Source organism: Manis pentadactyla, chromosome 13, assembly GCF_030020395.1.
Source record: "Manis pentadactyla isolate mManPen7 chromosome 13, mManPen7.hap1, whole genome shotgun sequence".
Classification (NCBI taxonomy): domain Eukaryota; kingdom Metazoa; phylum Chordata; class Mammalia; order Pholidota; family Manidae; genus Manis; species Manis pentadactyla.
In genome coordinates this window covers 54093310-54104511 of record NC_080031.1, presented here as the reverse complement: position 1 = coordinate 54104511, position 11202 = coordinate 54093310, and the positions used below count along the sequence as shown (strand labels likewise).

Sequence of the window (11202 nt, the reverse complement as noted above, 5' to 3'; positions counted from 1 at the left end):
GTGTAAATAAATTACCCCTTGAAGGAGATTTATTCAAAATAACTTCCCACATCACACAACCTTATCATTCATGCTCTCTGATATACTGCCTCTACATTTTCTAGACATCTATGAAAAACATATCAGCAGTAATTTTGGGAAATTTTTCTGAACTCAACACCAAAAATACCAAATAATCCAACTAAAAATGGGTAGAGAACAGGAACAGACATTTTGCCAAGGTGGCCAACAGGCACATGAAATGATACTCCTCATTGCTAATTATAAATGAAATACAAATAAAAACCACAATTAGTTACCACCTCACACCAGTTTAGAATGGCCAATACCCAAAGGACAAGAAATAACAAGTGGTGGAGAGGATATGGAGATAAAGGAACCTTCCTCCACTGCTGGTGGGAATGTAAATTGGTGCAGTCACTACAGAAAGCAGTGTGGAGGTTCCTCAGAAAATGAAAAATAGAAATGCCATACAACCTAGGAACTGGCTTCTAGGAATTTTCTGAAATAAAATAAAATATATTTAAAATAATATGTACGCCCTTATGTTTACTGCCACATTATTTACAATAGCCAAGACATGAAAGTAACCAAAGTGTCCATCAACAGATGAATGGGTAAAGAAGAGGTGGTGCATATGTACAATGGAATATTATTCAGCCACAAAAAGAAAGAAATCCTCCCTTTTGTAACAACATGGATGGACTTAGAGGGTATTATGCTATATGAAAAAGGCAGGCAGAGAAAGACAAATATCATGATTTCACTTATTTTTGGAATCTAAAAACAAAACCGAGCACAATGAACCAAGCTGTAGTAGACTCACAGACACTGATCAGTGACTGGCGGCCACCACAGGGGAGGATTTGGGGTGGGTGCTGGACTGCATGGGGGCGGGGAAGAGATACAGAATCTCAGTCACAATATAAGGTGGTCACAGGAATGGGAGTGCGGCAGAGAGAATACAGTCAGTGGTTCTGTGACAGTTTTCTATGCTGACAGAGAGTAACCGCACTAGTTGGGGTGAGGATTTAATAATGTGTGTAACAGTTGAATCAGAGTCTTGTATACTTGAAACCAATATAATATTGTATATCAACAATTTTTCAATTAAAAAAGGAAAAATTTTCCATGTAAAACATTATTAAGGAATTGAGATTGGGATCTCCCAAAGGCATTCAAAACAATAAAGATATGGATGCACATAATTTCCAAAGCTATTTGGAAATTATCACTGCATTACTGATTTCATATTTGATTTCATTATGGTCAGATGACTGATCTAAAATATCATTAATATGAATTATATTGTTCTTTTTACAAGTATATAGTAAATTTTTATTAGAGTGTTGCATTTGCTTACATATAACATTCATCCTGTGTTTTTTCTATGAGTTTATTCCTATAAATTAGGCTCAGTAGTTGTCCTGTTTAAATATTTTATCCTTATCATATTTAATAGGTTTAATATGCCACTTTCTAATGGATATGTTCCAAAATATGTCTTTATGATGATAAATTAACCTGGAATAAAAAATCAAATTTCCATGAGTGAATTTACTTGTGTCAACTTCAACCATTTTAGGAGATGAAAATACTTTTGATGGCATAATTGACATAATATTAGCAATTACATTTCTTTTTTTTATCCTAATACTGGTTGAGGAGGATAATAAACAAGGAAAACATACTCTTACTCTTGAAAAGTTAACTTCCTTCTCCTCACATCGTCGGTATCTGAGGTTTGTAGAGTTTAGTAGATAATCTCTCTGGACATGTGTCCAGGTTCTACATGCACTGGTTGAAGTACTACCATAAACATGCACATGATATGGGTATTTCCAACTCATTGTGGAGATGGATATTTCCTACATTGCTGTAAGACATTTGTTTTGGGATTGAAGACTATTGAAATAGTATTTATATCTCAGACACTCACATTGGATTGTCATTGGCCACGAAAGCTTTTTCAGCAGTTATTTCTCTCTGACTGTTTAAAACCAAATTCCTTGTTCGTTGTAGCTATAATGAAGTTACGCTTTGCCATAAAATTTTCTAAGCCAACTTGTTATGCAATCGCTGATAGCAGTTTGGTTTTGATGACCAGCACTTTCTGCCCTATCTGTCTGGCTGTGTCCCCATCTAATGGAAGAAATAGACATGTTTCTCCTCTTTTCAAAGTCCCCAACTACCGCGTTCGCCCCTTGTGGCAGTGACGACAGAGATACATACACAGAGTTGGTTCACTTCAGTTCTTTATTGTTGCTCGGAAGGCCGGGAGAAGGTGAGTGAGAAGAAGCAACAGCCGGGGGGAGCGAATGAGAGGAAGAATGAGGGGAGAGAGGGAGACAGAGATTGAGAGAGTGGGAGAGTGAGAGAGAGAGAGAGTGAGAGAGTGAGTGAGTGCTTCTCTTTCCTGCTTATGCCTTATATAAAGGAAGCTGGCCTATGGTGATCAAGAACATGCAAGCCTATAGGAGCAACTTCCTTATGCTAATGCCACCAAACCAGGCAGGGTGGTGCCCAGGAAGCGTGTGCCATCTTAGGGCATTGGTCAACTAGAGTGGAAGGACGGTGTTCAGCCACAGTGGGACTCAGCCTCGGCAGTAGGCCGGCCCCTACATCTCCCCCTTTTCTGTTTTTTAACACAATGAGGCTCGGGTACCATGCCTGTCTTAGGTTGTCAGGGAGGTGCAGCATCCTTACCCGTCATAGGGCAACAGACAGCTAAGGTCTGCGCCCTGTCTTAGGTTGGTATGCGTACCTCCTGATCTTACCCGTCTTTGACTACTGGTCCAACATATTGTGCTACACCCTAGGGGAGATGCCTTCTTCTATAGCTGCCATGGCCTGCACCAGAGCCATCCGCACTTTCTGATGTTGTCGTTGCATGGAACAGAACACCCATGCCTGACCAGGCTTTGGTGGCATTTAGCACGGCTTCAGCAAACTGAGCTACAGACAGCGCCTCTACCTTTTAGGAACTAACATTCAATATTTCTAGCCGTAGCTGAGTGGTGAGCACGTCAAACTCACTGGACCAATTGGTGGATAACATCTTGCCTAATTCCCTGGACAGATTGGCAGCTTTAGAGAGGTTATGAAAGGAATGCCAGTAACACATAGAGCTGTCAAAAGGCAGATATGGGAGATTAAGTGTACTATAGGTAGAGAAAAAGGCAGGAAAGGTATGTGCAGTTTCAGTCACCGGGAGTGGAATAGGCCAAGCCTTCACCAGACCCCATAGTTCTCTGGGTTCCGCTATCACCTGCTGAAGAATCAGTAGCAGGATGAGCATCAGTGGCATCGGCATCTCGCACTTCCGGTTCTGGTCTTGCCACTCTCCGTGTCAGGCATTCAGGCACCCAGATGGGATTGTTTCGGTCCTGTGGGAAAACACAAACAGAGCCTCAGTTCCAGATTAACACTGGATCCGGGCCTTTCCATGATCCTTCCAATACATCCTTCCACATAACTGCGGGCATGTCTTTAGGTCTGGAACGGCGATTATGCCGCTCTGCTGCACTGTGGCCATCTTTGTCCAATGTCAAAAAATTTAAAATGAACAATATGATGTTAAGTTTGTCTCTGGGGGATCTGAAGTCTGCCCCTATTCCCCCTTTTTGTTTATAGAGAGCATTTTTAAGGGTCAGGTTGGCACGCTCTACCACACCTTGCCCTTGAGGGTTATAGGGAATGCCCGTGGTGTGGGTGATATCCATTGTTTTTAAAAAGCTGAGGAGCGATTGGGATGTATATGCTGGCCCATTGTCAGTTTTTAAATGTTTGGGCTTTCCCCAGGCCGAAAATGCCTGGAGGCAGTGAGATATGACATCTCTAGATATTTCTCCTGTATGGCAAGAGGCAAAAATGATGCCTGAGCAGGTGTCTACAGACACATGGACATATTTCATCTTCCCGAATTCTGGAATATGGGTAACATCCATTTGCCAAATGTGATTGGGGAGTAGCCCCTTTGGATTAACTCCTTCTGAGATGGAGGGTAAGAGTGTGACACACCATTTGCAACTAAGTACTATGGCTCTTGCTTGGTCTCTAGTAATATTATATTTTAGGTGAAGAGTATGTGCATTGACATGGAATTGTTTGTGAAATTGAGCAGCTTGTTCTACAGGGTCAAATGGAGCTAAGATGTTAAACTCACGGGTCAGGGCATCGGCACGTCTGTTTCCCTCAGCAATGGGTCCTGGGAGGGAAGTGTGGGCTCTTACATGTCCAATAAAGAAAGGTGTTGATCGATCCCAGATCAGTTGTAGCTTTCTAAAAATACTGGCAACGGGGGAAGACTGGCTAATATAACTTACATTCTCTAAGATGGACACAGCAGTCACTACATACTGACTATCTGCTAAAAGGTTAAAAGGTTCCTGTGAGAAAAGCGTAAAGGCTTGTGCTACAGCCAACAGCTCTGTTTGTCAGAACTGTAGCCAAGGATGTTTTGGGTAGTGGTTGTCAAAGGAAGCATTGGTGATGGTGTAAGCAACAGCCCATGCATCACAGCATGCAGTAAGACATTCAATCTGCTCAGCAGTATAAGGCGTTATTATTATGTTTGGGGGAATCCCAAATGTTTTTATAGCTGTCCTGATTCCCTTGATGATCAAATCAGCTATACTCTGAGGATACCATCTTAATGTTTTTCCTGGAGAGTGGGCCAGATATACCCAGAGAATTGGCCCTTCCTGCCAAAGTACCCCTGTTGGGCTATTATTACTTGGTATCACTATAAGGAATAGCAATTTGCCATAGTCTATTCTATCTACCTGGGCAAGCTGCAAGCGGGATTGGACTAGGCTCAAGGCTTCCTTGGCTTGCTTACTGAGAGAGCACGGAGATGATAAATCAGAATCGCCCTTCAGTGTCTCATATAATGGACTGAGCTCTTCATCTGTAAGCTTTAGGAATGGCCTTACCCAATTTATATCTCCAAGTAGTTTTTGAAAATCATTAAGGGTTTTTAATTGATCTGTTCTTATGGTTATTTTTAATGGCCTAGCAATAGTATTTTCCAATTTAATTCCTAAATACTGTTTGGTGCAAGTTGCCTGTATTTTCTCTGGTGCTAGTTCCAGGCCCCATATCTTAAAGTGTGCTTGCAAGAAGTAGAGGGCTTCTTCTACTTTACTATTCTTTTCATGACATAAGAGAATATCATCCATATAATGATAGATAATTACATCAGGGAACTTTTTTCTAACTTCTGCCAGGGCCTCATGCACATACAACTGGCACATAGTAGGGCTATTTGCCATGCCTTATGGCAACACTTTCCACTCATACCGCTCATCTGGGCAATCATGGTCGATGGCTGGTACAGTGAAGGCAAACTTTTTACAGTCCTCAGAATGAAGAGGGATGGAAAAGAAACAATCTTTGATATCTGTTACAATTGATTTCCAATCTTTTGGCAGGGCCATAGGCAATGGTAAACCTAATTGCACTGATCCCATGAGAATCATCTGATTATTTAGAGCTCTTAGATCATGCAGCAATCTCCATTTTCCTGATTTCTTTCTTATGACAAATATGGGTGTATTCCATGGGGAAGTAGAACTTTGAAGATGCCCTGCGGCAATTTGCTCTTGCACTAATGTGTGGTCTGCTTCTTTTTTCTCTCTGGTAAGGGGCCACTGAGGAACCCACACGGGCTCCTCTGATCGCCATAATTTCAGGCAATCTCGCTTTAAATGACCCATCTGCTTGCAATAGAAGCATGCCCCGGAAGGGGTAGCCCTGCTGCGCGCGTTTTGCAGTCTCTGAGTTATGGCTGCAGCCATTACCTGTCCTTGCACTACAGTGTCATTGATGTCCCTGCAAACTTTGAGGTACACATTTAAATCTTTATTTTTTCCAAGGCCTGATAGCCTCCTTACACCATCTATTTGCTTGCTCATAGGCCAACTGTTTTACTAGGGGAATTGCTGTGTCAACATCTCCAAATATACGGCCTGCAGTTTGCATCAACCTTGCCAAGAAGTCTGCATAAGGCTCATTTGGTCCTTGGAGTACTTTAGATAATTGACCCTGTAAATCACCAATGCCCTGGAGTGTTTTCCAGGCCTTGACAGCTGCTGTAGCTATTTGCATATACACAGCAGGAGAGTAATTTATCTGATTATGCTGTCCTAGGTAAGGTCCTGTGCCCATTAGCATCTCTAGGTTCCACTGATTGTTCCCTGCGGCAGCGTTGCGCCAGGCAGTGTCTTGAGAAAGCTCTGCCCACGAAGTTTTGAATAGCAGGTACTGACCTCCAGTAAGGCGTGCTCTGGCTACATTAGCCCAATCATCTGGTGTTAGATTCTGAGTGGCTAATGACTCCACTATGGCCACAGTGAACGCTGCTTGCACTCCATAGGTGGTGGCAGCTTCCTTTAGGCTTTTAACAAGCTTAAAATCTAGGGCTTGATGGTATCTTTGCTGGGTGTTTGGATCTTCTATTACTGGGAAGGCTGCATTCCCCTCCATGTTTAGCCATTCCCTCCATCTATTCTTGCCCAATTGTTCTTGGCACCCCTGGCCACCACAATATGAGTAACTCTGGTAAAGGGGTGGCTCTGCTCTATAGGTTGGAGAGCAAAATGGATAATTTGGGGCGGTTGGCACAATCTCTTCTACCTTACTGCTCTTATTGGGGAGAGGGGCTGAGCTAGTCTCTCCTTCCTCTCTGCTTATTCTCAGTCGGCTCAGTGAGGGGTACAATGTGGGCTGATGTCCTCTCTGAGCAGCCCTAGCCTCTAACTCTTCTCCTGATAATTCTTGGTCCTCTTCCTCATCAGAGGCCCCCCCACCCCCCCCCCCGTGTCAGAGGCTCTTTCTTCTTTCAAGAACCTCCTCTCCTTCCCTTATGGCTTATCACTAATTTACATTCGTCGCTATCCCGCGAACTTTCCTTGCTTCGTCGCTATCCCGCGAACTTTCCTTGCTTCGTCGCTATCCCGCGAACTTTCCTTGCTTCGTCGCTATCCCGCTAACTTTCACTGGCGCCCTAACTTTTCATAACATTTTTGACAAAACAAAACAGTACAACAAAGAACACTATGACGGACAGACAAAACAGAAATCCCCACCACAGCCGCTTGCTATCTCCTTTCCTACTCCTACATTTGCTTTGCTCGTTGGTCCACTCACCCTTCTCATCTGAGGCGCCTTCCTGAGCAATCCTTCCGAATGAGGTCCACAGGTACTGCTTCAGGGTAAGAAGCTCTATGGCGTCCGCGTCCGTCAGTTTCACCTCTGGGTGGTTGGAGAAAAACTCCCGGGTTTCGGCACCAGATACCGCGTTCACCCCTTGTGGCAGTGACGACAGCGTTACGTACACAGACCTGGTTCACTTCAGTTCTTTATTGTTGCTCGGAAGGCTGGGAGAAGGTGAGTGAGAAGAAGCAACAGCCGGGGGGAGCGAATGAGAGGAAGAATGAGGGGAGAAAGGGAGACAGAGATTGAGAGAGTGGGAGAGTGAGAGAGAGAGAGAGTGAGAGAGTGAGTGAGTGCTTCTCTTTCCTGCTTATGCCTTATATAAAGGAAGCTGGCCTATGGTGATCAAGATCATGCAAGTCTATAGGAGCAACTTCCTTATGCTAATGCCACCAAACCAGGCAGGGTGGTGCCCAGGAAGCGTGCGCCATCTTAGGGCATTGGTCAACTAGAGTGGAAGGGCGGTGTTCAGCCATAGTGGGACTCAGCCTCGGCCGTAGGCCGGCCCCTACACCCAACACTTGAGAAGTGCCCATATTTAGAATGAGAAATAGCTCATGAGCTGCACACGTGCAGTGGTAAAGGGATTCACACATCTTTTAAGAAAGAGGTTGAATCTTACTCAGTTTTGATGGCACATTAAAAGTAAGAATGTTTATTATGTATTTGAGTTCATATCAATGGACCTCATACTCATCATTAGTCAACAGAACCTTTAAATATCATTTCTCAACAGTTCTAAGAAAGAGAATTTAGTTGTGATATAAAACAGACTGGCCATTTCGACTACAACCAGAGTCTGGGGAAATACATATATTTCTGTGTGTGTGTGTACACATATATATAACTTAAATAAAAACGTGAATGAATTATAAAGGTTTGTCTTTAAACACCAAGTAAAACAGGCTGGGAGAAAATGTAAAAACCATGACAATATAACACTTACGTCTAAGTGGTTCACTTCCCCCTTTCCCATGGACTTGTATTTTAAATTACTGCTAAAGAGTGTTGTTCTCATTTGTCTTATAGAATCCCTGTACTTAGTTCTTAGAAACATATGGAATAAAGGCATAGGAAACAATGTTCAAAGTAAATTACTGGAAATAAGTAAAATGTGTCAGCTTGGGGGACAAGCTTCAAAGTCACATTTTAACATTTACTTGATGAGTGACACTGGGAACAATGTGTAATTTTTCCATCCCTCCATTTCCTCATTCAGAAAATGGGATTCAGAGCACTTAGAGAGTTCTTACAGAATAGAAAATAATCCATAAAAACTGCTTAGTGTGAGCAACTCAAGTGTCCATAAGTAGAAGAATGGATAAAGGGGTGGTGAACATATACAAGGGAATATTATATTATTTAGCCATAAAGAAGAAAGAAATCCTATATTTGGCAAAAAGAATAGACCTTAAGTTTATTATGCTCAGTGAAATAAGCCAGGCAGAAAGAGAAATACCATGATTTCACTTATTTGTGGAACACAAAAGCAAAGAAGAACAGAATGAACAAAACAGCAGGAAACTCATAGACACTGAGAAGTGTCTAGTGCTCACCGCAGGGGAGGGGTTAGGTGGGTGGGAGACACAGGGGGAGGGGATGAAGTGGTGCAGAACATCAGTGTGACATCAGCTCATCACGGGGACGGTGGCGTGGCATGGAGAACACAGCTGGTGATTGTGTAATGTCCTTCTGTGCTGACAAGTACTCATTACACTAGTTGTGGTGAGCATTTAATAATGTAGATAACTGTCAGATCCACTATACTGCATACCTGAGACCAATACCAGACTACATCAAGTACACCACAATAAAATAGTTAACAAAATCCACAGAAATACAAAACAAATAAATTGTATCTCTCAATACAGTATGGACTCAATTCTTAACAACTTCCTATTATACCAGTCAACAAACTTAACCTTCTCTTTACATATCGCTAAAGGAGAGGTAATTACAATAGTTTAAAATGTTAGTGACTTCATGAACTTAGATTCATTTGACACTGTGTAAGCTTGAAGAGTGAGTTTACATTTGCTGAGGTTTTAAGTTTGCACGTTTACCCAGCCACATTTACAAGGCTCCGTCGACCTCACTGTTCCTCAGACTGTAGATGAAGGGGTTCAGCACAGGGGTGAAGATAATATACAATGCTGACAACCTTGTCATGCTTAGTTTACCTGTAGGATTTGGGTCTTGTAGATAAATAGAGCAGCTCTGTAAAACAGTCCCACTACAGCCAAATGCGAGGAGCATGTGGCAAAAGCCTTTTTGCGGGCTTCCGCAGAACGCAACTGGACAACAACAGCCAGGATGAGACTATAAGAGGTCAGGATGAGGGAAAGTGGGACTAGGAGCATTAACACACAGCAGGTGTACATGGCATACTCAAAGACAGACGTGTCAGCACAAGGCAAATGCACCAGAGTGGGCACCTCACAGAAGAAACGGTCAATCTCATGAGCTCTGCAAAATTGGAAGCTCAGGGTGGCAGCAGCCTGCATGAGCCCATCAGCTGCCCCCAGAAACCAGGACCCCCAGGTCATTCTCAGGTATAATCGCCAGCTCATGAGGATTGGGTGTCTCAGGGGGTGGCAAATAGTCACACAGTGGTCATAGGACATGGCTGCCAAGAGGAAGCACTCACCACCTCCCTATGTGAGGAGGAAAAAGATCTGCACTCCACAGCCAGTGGAGGAGATGGACTTCCTGCCAGTCAAATAGTCAGCAGCTGTTTTGGGCACAATAGTGGGGACCAGCATCATGTCCATGAGAGAGGCTGGCTCAGTAGGAGGTACATGGGTGTGTGCAGCCGGGGTCCCAGTGAATCAGCAGGATCATGAGAGCTTTGCCCGTGAAAGGAGCGATGGCTGTTATCAGCACCACTGTGGGGAGGAAAAGGTGGCGTCTTGTGTATTTAAAGAGTCCTAGAAAAATGAAATCTGATGTGGTGTTTCTCTTCATGATTTCTGCTTGTGTGACCCTGAAAATGGAAAATTAGAGAATGAAGGGGTTTTCATCATCTAAAAACCTTGGTTTGACATGATGACCTCTGGGCAATACTGTATATAAAATCCAAGGTCCAGATTCAAACCCTACCTTCCACTTAATGATGGGTTGGAATCACAGTGTAGGGGTATAGTCAATACTACTACAATTTCTTTGTATGTTGACATATCATAACTATACTTACCATGGTGAGCCTTTTGTAATGCAAATAATTGTTAAACCACTATGTTGTATGTGTGAAATCAGTACATTGTAGATTAACTATATCATTAAAAAGTGAAAAAAAGATCTTTTTCTTGATATTGTTCTACTTCTCTATGACTCATTTTCATACTTTATATGAGGACATACTATATACTTAACACAAAAATATATTGATTAATTGAGATGATAGATAAAAGTAGATCAAAATAGAAAAAACTATTGAGGACTATGTAATTATACTTGTTTATTTTTATATTATTTGTTCTATTAATATTTTTTCATTATGTATACATAAACTAAATTCACCAGTTGAGAAAATAAACATTTAGAAGTTTTCTCATTTATATTTGAGTTGCACTTAACTTTTCCAAATTTTGGAAATCTTAACATATTCAAATAAGTTTTTAAATATAAAATAGACTATAATTGTTTTATTGTGGATTTTAAGGACCACAGAATGGAACTGATGAATTTAAGTAAAACAAGTTTTCTCTAGTGAAGGAAGATTATATTCCCAATAATTGATGAAAACATTCTTTCTCCACTCATGAAAACATTTTTCTATTTCCCTGATTTTTAAAATGCAGATATCCCAGTTCACCAGTCCCTCCTCTGAAACCTTCAGTGTCTTCCCATCACACTTGAAATACAAGGAAAATTATTTCCTGGTCTTCCGAGGGCTCGGAGACGTTGCCTGCAGCCCAGCTCTCCTCATGAGTCACTGCAGTGGAGACTCAGGATGACAAAGAAATGTGGCAAGGCTCGTGAGAGGGT

General features: G+C 42.2%; 1 pseudogene; it reads right to left on the bottom strand.

Moving 5' to 3' along the window:
* Positions 1 to 9288: 9288 nt before the first annotated feature.
* On the bottom strand, positions 9289 to 10179 carry LOC118923793 (olfactory receptor 2T33-like; annotated as a pseudogene).
* Positions 10180 to 11202: the final 1023 nt, after the last annotated feature.